This window comes from Loxodonta africana, chromosome 26, assembly GCF_030014295.1.
Source record: "Loxodonta africana isolate mLoxAfr1 chromosome 26, mLoxAfr1.hap2, whole genome shotgun sequence".
Taxonomy (NCBI): Eukaryota; Metazoa; Chordata; class Mammalia; order Proboscidea; family Elephantidae; genus Loxodonta; species Loxodonta africana.
The window spans coordinates 31,958,975-31,972,614 of NC_087367.1; positions in this window are offsets into that span (position 1 = coordinate 31,958,975).

Here is a 13,640-nt window from a genome sequence, read left to right on the forward strand (position 1 = left end):
GTTACAATCATCAAAGATAGATCTGATAAGATTGTCATGTTGTTTCTGGTGATAGTCTGTGTCAATATAATAAGCTGAAGGACTTGAATGATAAAACAGTTATAGGGTCTCAATGAACGACAATAATAGTGATGTTAATATTGATAATTCAGACTCACACACTCATGCCAGAATTAAAATATTGATTCTTACTCCCATTTAGCAATAAAAATATTGGGGAAAGTAGCTGAAAGAACCTCTGTTATTGGTGTGTTACTAAAGTATGGGTCCAGACATGAATTTCCCTGTGGAGTTAAGTGATGATCCTCCTCATGCTGGCTGATGGAACATAATGTTCCAAACAAGGATGTACAAGCACCAAGACTCAGTCTGACATCTGTCTGCCCACAAGATCTGAAACCTCCTCACTTCCATTGTCAAGCTTTACAAAGACTTCCAGGAAAAGAGTTCTGAGGATGGAATCATTTCCTTATAACCTGGGATATAGATAACAAAAATTCCACACCTTATATAATTAAGATATGATTTAGTTGTTATGTAAGTCCACAAAGCAGGGTTTGATACCTGGCCAATGCACTTCATGTGCAGCTACCACCAGACTGTCAGTGGAGACTTGATACTGAACAGATTTCAGTGGAGCTTTCAGACTAAGACAAACTAGGAACAAAGGTCTAACAATCTACTCCGAGAATCAGGCAATGAAAACCCTATGGATAACAATGATCAGATCTACAATCAATCATGACGATGGTACAAGGCTGGGCAGTCATTTCATTACATTTCATGAAGTCACCATGAGTTGAGGTGAACTCAATGGCCATTAACAACAACATTTTCCTGTACTTGACACACACTCTTACCTTCATCCAGGCTCCTAGGCTATGCCACTCTAGTTGTGTGTCTAAGTTTTTGCTCTCTGTCCATCTTCTCCACTTTCAAAGTGAAATGCAAACTCCATTCCTTCCATGAAGCCTTTCCTCATTTCTTTAATCTCAGTGGTCTCCTCTTACTCAGAGCTCTTTCCATGAAGAAGTACCTTATGGTTGAATGTCTGATATCATCACTGACTCTTAAAAGATAGCAGCCATGCTTCATATTGTTTTTGAATCAGCTACAATACTTAGCACAAGACAGTCACAAAGTAAGTAGTTAATATTTTTTTCCTGCTTAAACTGACTGTTAGACTCTCATCTGAACATCAGTGTGTTCCAGGGAAAAGTTTTAAGTAGTAACATAAACCCAAACCAAACCCACTGCTGTTGAGAGGATTTTGACTCATAGCAACCCTGTAGGACAGAGTAGAGCTGCCCCATAGGGTTTCCAAGAATGCAAACCTTTATGGAAGCAGACTGCCACATCTTTCTCCGAGGAGCTGCTGGTGGTTTCAAATCTCTGACCTTTTGGTTAGCAGTCGAGGGTTTTAGCAACTGTGCCACCATGGCTTCATCAATTAATAACATACTCCCTTGTTTTTGGTCAGAACATCTAAGAATCTAGAATTTTCGAACAATTCTAGGTGGCTGAGAGACCAGTGATGTACTCAAGAGAAAACAAACAAAAATAAAACTGGACTTTTAACAGTAGTTTTTCAAAAGAGGATCAGTGGCTTATAGCATTTCTTAGTATTTGCTTTCAGAAAGGAGTTCAGTTCTTTTCTAATTACATATTGTCAGACACACTTTAAGTGTATTTTCAGATTAGTTCCATAAATTAAAGAAAACTGGCTTGCTCTGTTACACTTCAGTTGTGTTATGATGATAATGTAGACAACATAGGTGATTTTATTTGCCTTGCTTACATTGCTTTTTTCTAAAGTTATGTTGAATATAATTGGTATTTTTCTGTGCTCAAAAAGGATTCTTTTCTGAGTTGTGTCTTGCAGAGTTGGTTGGTAATTATTATAGCCTTAGTTTGTTTGTTTAAAATGCTTCTCAATAAGGATTTTTCAGTAATTAAATTCTACTGAGTTTTCACTTCCCTGGTCTGTAATCCATTTCATCTCCTAAATTCATAATAAGTAATTACACAGATAAGTGATAAAGTAGCAAAAGGAGAAAGTAGAAAAATCTAAGAGTCCAAATAATTTACCTACTGGATATTGGTCACAGGATAGCTAAGGCATAGTTGTAATTCGATTGTGAGGGACACTCTCTACATGCAATTACCACACTGCCAGACACCACTGTGTCCTTCTCATTAGTAACACGGTTCCTTTGTAGAAGCATGCCACAGTATTTCATATTCTAAACTTTCTTTTTAAATCTATTCACTAATGAGATTCGATGGTTCTTGCAATTTCTCTAAAATAATTTTCAAAACTTAGTTGAGCCAATAATGAAGAGTGCTGCTTTTGACTCAAAAAAGATACAGGCCCAAATCCATTGATTAGAGCAATGTTTCTTGGATGCCCAACTTCCCCTTTAGCTACAAATGTTGTCAAGAGCCTTTCTAAAAAACAAATTTATTCATCAAATATTTATTGAAACCCAAGCACTATGCTAGGTACTGGGGACAAAGAAGCGAATAAGACACATGTGCTCTCTCTCTCTGCTGACATGGAATTCCTTCAAAGCTGTGCTGTCTGACATAGTAACACTAGCCACATGGGACACTTGAAATGTGGCTTGTCAAAATCAAGATGTGTGGTAAGTGAAAACAAACACTGGATTTTAATAATTTACCACAAAAAATGTAAAATATCTTATTAATTTTTTTGATTACATGTTGAAATTATGATACTCTGGATATATTGGGCTAAATAGAATATATTACTAAAATTAATTTCACCTGTGTCTTTTTACCTCTTTAAATGTGGCTTCTATAAAATTTTAAATTACATTGACTGACTTGCATTTGTATATCACGTTATATTTCCATTGTGCAACGTCTTTCCAAAACCCCTAGAGAGATAGGCTATTAAATAAAATTTAAAAATATAATGAAGTATATGGAAAGTACTAGAATGTATAGGTAGCAGGAACCTTGAGTCATGGTCAGATATTAGGCTCCTTCTGGTGACCATATTCACATCTAAGGGGTTCTAGATTTGAATGGTTATCTTGGCTAATTTATTAGGTTCCTCTTTTTCTATCCCTTGACAGGTTGCTTATACTACTATTAGAGCTTATGACATTGTATTTCTATTATTTTAACTTAATAACAAATACTTAATAATCTAAGTACGCTCTTACTTATCCTGATATTCCTAGCACATGTCAGTGTTCTTCACACATAGGGGGTGTACATTAAGTGCTACAGCTGCCAACCAAAGGGTTTGCAGTTCGAATCCACCAGTAGCTCCTTGGGAACTCTATGGGGCAGTTCTACTCTGTCCTATAGAGTCGCTATGAGTCAGAATCGACTCTACAGCACTGGGTTTCACTGGGACTTTAAAGGATGAAAATTGCCTTCTAGAGAAATAGGAACTAAAGTTGACAATTTGGAGCATCTTTGCATATGAATACTACTACTATCCCTCACTAGGTCATGCTGCCCTTCCTGGTCCTACCAAGGAACGAAGATATTTTTAAAATTCACTCTCTACAGATGTCCGGCCTACCGGAACTGATATTTAGTGATATTGTTGTCAATACCTGATGATCAACTACTTCCTGGAGCCTTGTACTTGGAAATTGTCTGCTCTCTGATGTGCAACATGGCAGGACAGTTGTATTGCTCTAAGTGATGCACAGGTAACAGGTCCAGGCTCACATCCATAAAGAAAATTGGACAGCACTTCTGCATGGTGGACTTTCATTTTCGTTTCATTGATTGACAGACTACCAGCGGATGGATTGGTTTCTTGAATACGGTTTATGTCATTACCTAATATTGAATCACCTTGTGTGCTGCTGAAGTGTAAAAAAATCAATCACTGTGCTTAGTCTGTATTTCAGAAACCTTGAGGTTGTCTGGCACAAGGTTACATAACGCCTCTTTCTTCCTTCAGACTTACATTCTGCTAATTTTATTAAAGGATGTAGGACCCCTCCAAATGATCCTGAGAAGGCCCTCAAAAGCAAAATCATCAATGAAAACAGCTTCAGTGTGATGATTTCGGTGTTTGATGGAGTGTTTTAGGTTATATGGGTGCAGACACGGGAACACTTCATTTTTTAATTACCTAAAGAGAAAAAAATAGGTCCCTGAAAAAAATATAGTTATGTCAATAACTGGTTTTAATAGTTTAAGCACTCAACTAACAGAATCTACTGTTTTTCTGTTTGTGTGTGTTAAATAGACAGTGCCTCAGTAAATGAACAAACTAATCAATTAACCTATAACTATCGAGCCTTCAAATTGGCCCAGCACTTTACAAGTACTAAAGTTCATATAAAATATTAAATGTATGGTTTTTGACTTTATTGGAATTAAAATCTAAGGCAAATCGAGAAATAGTGAGGAATCGAGAGTAATGTAATAAAGTGATATTTTCTGTAATCTTTGATGTCATCAGAGTTAGGAGAATAAAGTGGTCATTGGGAGATACAGTAATCATGGAAGATTTCTTAAGTCAAGGAAGGACAAACATTTATTTAAGTGGTGTCTCCGTGGAGTTTCAATCTTCCAGATCCACAAAATTTTCAATCAATTTTGTATTCAGAATTCCCTATGAAGAAGCACTTCAGTTTCTTGTAGTGTGACAGAGAAGATATTCTGTATGGCCTTCAGTTATATGGCATATAGGTGCTAAATAAACCACAATGACTACAAATATGAATAATAACTGAGCTTGCAAGGAACCAACAAAAATGCCCAAAGGAATTTTATTAATTCTTTTTATTATCTCCTTTTTTTTTTTTGGAATTATGTTGTATCAGACAATAAAAACAATCCTAGATATTTGAGAAAGAATTGATATCATATAGTGTATGTTATTTAATCAAAATCCAATAAAGTTCAAAATCAGTAAAAAAAAAAATGTAAAGAAGGAATATATGTAAAATAAAAATTCATGATTCAAAGAAGAGGCAATATTGGGTATTTTAAAATGCTTAGAACTGAATAACTATGACAATATGAACTATGAAAGTATAAATAAACATGAAACTATGAAAACATTAATAAATGATAGGATATTACTAAGAAGAATTTTTTTAAATTGTGCTTTAGGTGAAAGTTTACAGTTCAAGTTAATTTCTCATACAAAAATTTATATGCATATTATCATGTGACATTAGTTGCAATCCCCACAATGTGATAGCAAACTTCCCCTTTCCGCCCCAGGTTTCTCGTGTCCATTCAATCAGTTCCTGTCCTTTCCTGCCTTCCCCATCCTGCCTCCGGACAGGAGCTACCCATTTGATCTCGTGTATCTGCTTAAACTAAGAAGCATGCTCTTCCAGAGTGTTATTTTATGTTTTATAGCCCACACTAATCTTTGGAGAGTGAGCTTCCAGAATTGTTTTAGTTCTGGGTGAACAGAGCATCTGGGGGCCATGGCTTCCGGGGTGCCTCCAGTCTCAGTCAGAGCATTAAATCTGGTCTCTTTACTTGGATTTGAGCTCTGCCCTGCATTTTTCTCCTGTTCCCTCAGGGACTGTGTGTTGCATTGCCTGTAGGGGTGGTCGTTGGTGGTAGCTGGGCACCATCTAGTTCTTCTGATCTCAGGCTGATGGAGTCTCTGGTTTATGTGGCCCTTTTGTTTTTTGGTTTGGTTTTGTCTCTTGGGCTAGTATTTTCCTTTTGTCTTTGGTGATATTCATTCTCCTTTGATCCATGTGGGTTAGGGTCAATTGATGCATTTTCGATGGCTGCTGAAATCTTTTAAGACCCAAGACTCCACTCACCAAAGTGGAATGCAGAACATTTTCTTAATAAACATTGTTATGCCAAGATATCCCCCTAAACCATGGTCCCCAGACCACAGCCTCAGTTACTCTGTGCCTCAAAGTGTTTGGCTGTGTTCAGGAAACTTCTTAGCTTTTGGTTTAGTCCAGGTGTGCTGACTTCCCCTGTATTGTATGTTGAATTTCCCTTCAACTGAGGTGATTCTTATCTACTATCTAGTTAGTGAATTCCCCTCTTCCTCCCTGCCCATCCTCATAACCATCAAAGAAAGTTTTCTTTTGTGTTTAAACCTTTTCTTGAGTTCTTATAACAGTGGTCTCATACAATATTTGTCCTTTTGGGACTGGCTAATTTCACGCATGATGGCCTCCAGATTCATCCATGTTGTGAGATGTTTCTCAGATTCATCATTGTTCTTTATAGTTGCATAGTATTCCATTGTGTGTATGTACCATCATTTGTTGATCCATTTGTCTGTTGATGGGCACCTAGGTTGCTTCTATCTTTTTGCTCTTGTGAACGGTGCTACAATGAACATGGGTGTGCATATATCTATTCATGTAAAGGTTCTTATTTCTCTAGGACATTTTCCAAGGAGTGGGATTGCTGGGTCATATGGTACTTCTATTTCTAGCTTTTTAAGAAAGCACCAAATCAATCTCTGCAGTAGTTGTACCATTTTACATTCCCACCAGCAGTGCATAAGTGTTCCAATCTCTCCACAACCTCTGCTACATTTATCATTTTATTTTTTATGGATTAGTGCCAGCGTTGCTGGGGTGAGATGGTATCCCATTGTAGTTTTAATTTGCATTTGTATAAAGCCTAACTATCCTCAGCATTTTCTTACGTATGTGTTAGCCACCTGAATGTCTTCCTTGGTGAAGTGCCTGTTCATATCTTTTGCCCATTTTTTAACTGGGTTATTTGTTCTTTTGTTGCTGAGGTGTTGCAGTATCTTGTAGATTTTAGAGATTAAACCCTGATCACATATGTCATAGACAAAAATTTTTTCCCAGTCTGTAGATTGTCTTTTTACTCTTTTGGTGAAGTCTTTTGATGAGCATAAGTGTTTGACTTGTAGGAGCTCCCAGTTATCTAGTTTCCTTTCTGGTGCTTGTCTATTGTTAGGTATGGTTTGTATTCTGTTTGTGCCATGTATCAGGCCTCCTAGCAATGTTCCTATTTTTTCTTTCATGATCTTTAACATTTTAGATTTTATATTTAGGTCTTTGAACAATTTTGAGTTAGTTTTTGTCCATGGTGTGAGATATGGGTCTTGTTTTATTTTTTTTACAGATGGATATCCAGTTATGCCAGCATCAATTGTTAAAAGAGATCGTCTTTTCCCCATTTAACAGACTTTGGGCCTTTGTCAAATATCAGCTGCTCATAGGTGGATGAATTTACATCTGGATTGTCATTTCTGTTCCATTGCTCTTTGTATCTGTTGTTGTACTAGTACCAGGCTGTTTTGACTACTGTGGTTCTATAATAGGTCTAAAATCAGGCAATGTGAGGCCTCTCACTTTGTTCTTCTTCTTCAGTAATGCTTTACTTTTCCAGGTTCCTCTTCCCTTTCTATATGAAATTGGTGATTTGTTTCTCCATCACTTTAAAAAATATCATTGGAATTTGGATCTGGAATGCATTGTATCTGTAGATAGCTTTGGGTAGAATTGTCATTTTCACAATGTTGAGTCTTCCCATCCATAAGCACGGTATGTTTTTCCACTTATGTATTTCTCTTTTGGTTTCTTGCAGTAGTGTCTAGTAGTTTTCTTTGCATAGGTTTTTTATGTCTCTGGTTAGGTTCATTCCTAAGTATTTTATCTTCTTGGGGCTTTTGGAAGTGGTATTTGGTAATTTCATTTAGCAAGTTCTCTTTGTTGGTGTAGAGGAATCCAATTGTTTTTTGCATGTTTATCTTCTGTCCTGATACTTTGCCGAACTCTTCTATTAGTTCCAGTAGTTTTCTTGTGGATTCTTTAGGGATTTCTACGATCATATTATCTGCACCTAGAGATACTTTTACCTCTTCCTTACTAATTTAAAATGCCCTTTATTTCTTTTTCTAGCCTAATTGTCCTGCTAGGACCTCCAACACAGTATTGAACAAGAGTAGTGATAAAGGGCATCCTTGTCTGGTCTGTGTTCTCAAGGGGAATACTTTCAGACTCTCTCCATTTAGGATGATGTTGGCTGTTGGCTTTGTATAAATGCCCTTTATTATGTTGCGGAATGTCCCTTCTATTCCTATTTTGCTGGGAGTTTTTATCATGAACATGTGTTGGACTTTGTCAAATGCCTTTTCTGCATCAATTGATAAGATCATGTGGTTCTTATCTTTGTTTTATTTATATGATGGATTACATTGTTTTTCTAATGTTGAACCATCCTTGCATACCTGGCACGATTCCCACTTGGTCATGATGAATTACTTTTTTGAATATGCTGTCGAATTCTATTGGCTAGGATTTTGTTGAGGATTTTTGCGTCTGTGTTCTTGAGGAACGGCAGTGGTGAGTTCTTGAGGGATATTGGTCTGTCATTTCCTTTCTTTTTTTGTCTTTGCCTGGTTTTGGTATCAGGGTTGTGCTGGCTTCCTAGAATGAGTTCAGGAGTATTCCAGCTTTTTTCTGTGCTCTAAAATATCTTTACTAGTACTGGTGTTAACTCTTCTCTGAAATTTTGGTAGAATTCTCCAGTGAAGCCATCAGGACCAGGGCTTTTTTCGTTGTTGTTGGGAGTTTTTTTTTTTTTTTCCTCTTCAACCTCTTCTTTTGTTACAAGTTTATTTAGTTGTTCTACCTCTGTTTGTGTTAGTTTAGGCAGATAGTGTGTTTCTAGAGATTTTTCCATTTCCTCTAGGTTTTCAAATTTGTTAGAGTACAATATTTCATACTGTTTTGTTATGATTCCTTTAATTTCAGTTGCGCCTGTTGTGATATCGCCCATCTCATTTCTTACTTGGATTATTTCCTTCCTCTCCTGATTTTCTTTTGTCAGTTTGGCCAATGGTTCATCGATTTTGTTGATCTTTTTAAAGAACCAGCTTTTGGTCTTGTTGACTTTTCAATTGTTTTTTCTATTCTGTATTTCATTTATTTCAACACTAATCTTTATTACCATTCTTCTGGTGCCTGAGGGCTTCTTTTGCTACTCTCTTTCTATTTGTTCCAGTTGTAGAGTTATTGTTTTGATTTTGGTCCTTTCTTCTTTTTGGATGTGTGCATTTATTGATATAAACTGACCTCCGAACACTGCTCTTGCTGTGTCCCAAAAGTTCTGGTAAGATGTGTTTGCATTCTCATTTGATTCTATGAATTTCTTTATTCTATCCTTGAAGTGTTCTATAACCCAGTAGTTTTTGAGAGGTGTTGTTCAGTTTCCATGTATTTGATTTTTTTCTTTGCTTTTCTGTTATTGATATCTACTTTTATGGTTTTATGGTCAGAAAGGATGCTTTGATAATATTTTTAGTGTTTTGGATTCTGTTAAGGCTTTCTTTTTGGGCTAATATGTGGTCTATTCTGGGGATTGTTCCACGTGCGTTGGAAAAGGAAGTATACCGGCTGCTGTTTGGTGGAGATTTCCGTATATGTCTATGAGGTCAAGTTGGTTGATTGTGGCATTTAGATCTTCCATGTCTTACTGAACTTCTTTCTGAATGTTATGTCTTTCACTGAAAGTGGTATGTTGAAGTCTCCTACTATTATTGTGGAGCAGTTTATTTCTCTTTTGAATGCTATTAGAGTTTGTTTTATGTATTTTGGAGTTCCTGTCTATGGATGCATATATATTTGTTATTGTCATGTCCTCCTGCTGTATTGACCCCTTAATCATTATATAGTGTCCTTCCTTATCGTCTGTGGTGGATTTTACTTTAAAGTGTATTTTGTCAGAGATTAATATTGCCACTCCTGCTCTTTTTTGACTGTTCTTTGCTTGATATAATTTTTTCCGTCTTTGAGTTTAAACTGGTTTGTGTCTTTGAGTCTAAGGTGTGTCTCTTGTAGGCAGCAAATAGATGAATTGTGTTTTTTTTACCCATTCTGCCACTTTCTGTCTCTTTATTGGTGCATTTAGTCCATTTATATTCAGTGTAATTATTGATAGATATGAGTTTAGTACTGTCATTTTGGTTCTTTTTTTTTTGTGGTGTAGACAGTTTCTTTATTCCCCTTAATTTTCTGTGCTGAGTCACTTTTCTTTATGTATTTTCATCTTTTTCATTATTGTTATTTTTGTGTTTGCTGAGACTTTATATTTTTGTTCTTTTTTATTTTGACGGGTAGATTTTTTTTGTTTCCTTTGTTGTTACTTTAGAATTTACCTCTATTTTTCTAAGTTTAAACCAATGTTTTATTTCTTCATATTATCTTAACTTCTCTATGTGAAATTTCTATAACTAAGTTTGGTCCCTCTTTTTTTTTTAATGTTGTCGACATTTACATCTTGATGTCTGTTCCCCTATTTTCAGTGTTTTAGCTTTGACTTATTTCTGTGACTTCCCTATCTGGATTGATGTGTTTGTTCTGCCCTGCATTCTTGTCTTGGGTTGTTAACTGATATCGTTGGTTCCCCAGCCCAAGGACTCCCTTTAATATTTCTTGTAATTTTGGTTTGGTTTTTACAAAAGCCCTTAACTTCTGTTTGTCTGGAAATACCCTAATTTTGCCTTCATATCTGAGAGACAGTTTTGCTGGAAATATAATTCTCGGCTGGCATTTTTTTTTCCCTTCAAGGATTTATATATGTTATCCCATTTCCTTCTTGCCTGCATGGTTTGTGCTGAGTAATAAAAAATAAAAGAGCTTAATGTTATTGAGCCTCCTTTGTAGGTGACTTTTCGTTTGTCCCTAGCTGCTCTTTATCTTTGGTTTTTGCAACTTGGATTATAATATGTCTTGGCAACTTTCTTTTGGGATCTACCCCATGAGGGATTCAATGAGCTTCTTGGATAGGTAACTTCTTTTCTTTCATGATATCAGGGAAGGTTTCTTTCAGCAAATCTTCAACAATTCTCTCTGTGTTTTCAAATACCCTTCTCCCATTCTGGTACTCCAGTCACTCAGAGGTTATTCCTCTTGATAATGTCCCACATAATTCTTAGGGTTTCTTCATTTTATTTAAATTCTTTCATCTCATTTTCCTTCAAATAAATTGGTGTCAAGTGCTCTACCTTTAATACCACTAATCCTGACTTCTGTTGCCTCAGTTCTGCTCCTATGACATTCTGTTGAGTTGTCTAATTCTGAAATTTTATTGTTAATCTTTTGGTTTTCTATTTGCTTCTCCCTATGAATTCTAACAAACTGTTAAATTTGTCTTTCTGATCTTTTATAGCTTTCCTGAAACATTCTGTTGCTTTGTCTGTGTGTTCTTTGTCTTGGTCTGAGTCTTGCCCAATCGCCTTCCTGATCTCTTGAAGAGCTCTGTATGTTAATCTTTTGAATTCTACCTCCAGTTATTCCACGACCTTCTCTTCCCCTCGAAGGTTTCCCAGTTCTTTGTTTTGGTCACTTGCTTTTGTCAGATTGATGTGCTTCTTTATGTGATTTGATATTGACCATTTTCTCTGAGCCATCAATAAGTTACATTATTTATTGTATGTTTGCTTACTATGTCCTAGCTTTTTGTTTTGTTTTAATATGCCCAAATAGGCTGGGTGTGTGAGCTACTTTGGTTATTGGCATCTTTGAAGCTCTCACATCTCATCACCAGGTGATTAAAACTGCTACTAGGTGTGTAAGCCCAGGAGTCTGTTTACTTTTCTTGTGTGGATTTAGCTCAGGTGTCCAGGTCATTGGTCACCAAGTGTGTGGTGCAGGGTTTCACCTATAGTCCTAGACTGGTGTGGTTATGTAGGGGTGATTGAAGTAGACACAGGTATCTTGTTACAGTAGGAGGCTATGCACTGAGCAAGGTAGGGGGCTGATGGCTCTCCCTTAGTGCCTAGATGGAAGGCATGTCCCTGTCCCCTAAAGCGCATAGGTGAGTAGGTTTTGCAGCTGGACTTTGGGCACCCAGTGCTGTTGGCCGTATGGACTGGAAGACACCACTTATTCTTGGACCTCTGTCATGGTTGGCTAGGTGGAATGAGTGAATCCACCAGTCCTCATGCCCCTGAGGTGGGTGGGTGAGGACACTGCTTAATGGGCAGGGTGGTGTCAAATGTCACAAATATTCCACTTCCCCTTGGTTGTTACAGTCGAAAACAGGCTTCAGGTACATACCCTGTTGTTCTGTGCTAATGAGAGCCTATGCTGTTGAATCCACCTACACAAGTTTAGTCAGGGGTGCAGGGCATTCGAAGTCTGTGGATCCTTTATGCCTGTGCCTAGGCAAAGTGGTAGTGCTGCCCTGAGTTCTCGGTTTAGTGAGCATCACAATTTTTTAAAGCTGGAAGACTGGTTTGGGTGGGGTTAGTCCTGAGCACCTGGCTTAGTGGTTAAGTGATACGGCTGCTAACCAAAGGGTCTGCAGTTCGAATCCACCAGGTGCTCCTTGGAAACTCTATGGGGCAGTTCTACTCTGTCCTATAGGGTTGCTATGAGTCGGAATCGACTCAAAGGCACTGGGTTTGGCTTTACTGGGTACCTGGCTTAGAGGAGTTGGTGGTTTTGTTTGTTTGTTTGTTTCCATAAAGAGACTGGTTTGGGCACCACAGGTCCTATTTCTGGCTTAGGGGGTGTGGCAATTATTGAATACTGCAAGACTGGTATCAGAGTGGAGCAGGGATGGGGGTGGGTGAGGGGGAAAGAGGCAGCTCTCTGCTATGAAAGTCCCAGAGGGGGAGGGGTTATTTTAATCCCATGTGGTAGGTTAGACACCTGCACTTAACTTTCTCAGATCCAACATCACTTTCTCCTGGCTCCAGAAGCTCGTGCAGACTCTCCACCACCTGGTCTCTCTTGACATAGTAAAACACAACCAGAGCACTATTGCTTGCCTCAGCCCACATGTGCCAGTTGATCTCACCTGCTGGCTAGCTCAACTATGGCACTTCTTTGCTGCTTCTGAACTGTCTCCCTCCCCTTGTCACTCAGTCTGACTCCTCAACTTTTTCTTTGATATTCAGGGCTCCTAGATTGTCATATATAATTGATTCACTTGTTTTTTTTTTTTTGGTCTTTGTCATAAGAGGGACCACAAGAGGAGTCTGACTGTTCCACCATCTTGGCCCCACCTCCCCTAAGGTGTATTTTGAGGAGCATTTATAAACTTTGATTTCTTATATTAGAAAATAATAAAGACTAGAAATCAACAAGATAAATATCCAGCCCAAAGATATATTTAATGACAACCTAATTGTGACATATTCATATGCCATAATACTACATAGGCGTGAGAATAAATGGACTACAGTTATCCTCGCCAACATGTATGAAACTTAGAAACAGTTTTAACTGAAAAAAAAAAACAAGCCATCTAAGAACACCTGTAGTTTGATATCATTTCCATAAAGGTCATAACCATAAAAAAGTACTGCTGAGAGATACATAATTTTTAATAAAACTAAAATAAAAATGAAGAGAATGAAATCTGTAAACATGAAATTTGGCACAATGTTCCCCATTAGAGAATGAAGAATTGTGCAACTGGAAAGGGCATAGCAGGGGCTTCAAAGATATTTGTAGTGAACTATTTTTAAGCTAGAGCCCTGGTGGTGCCATGGTTAAGTGATATACAGCTGCTAATCAAAAGATCAGTAGTTGAAATCCACCAGCTGCTCCTTGGAGACCCTATGGGGCAGTACTATGTCTTCTACGGTCACTATGGGTCGGAATTGACTGGAATGGAATGTGTTTGGTTTTTTGGGGGAGAGGGTATTTCTAAGTTGGGTG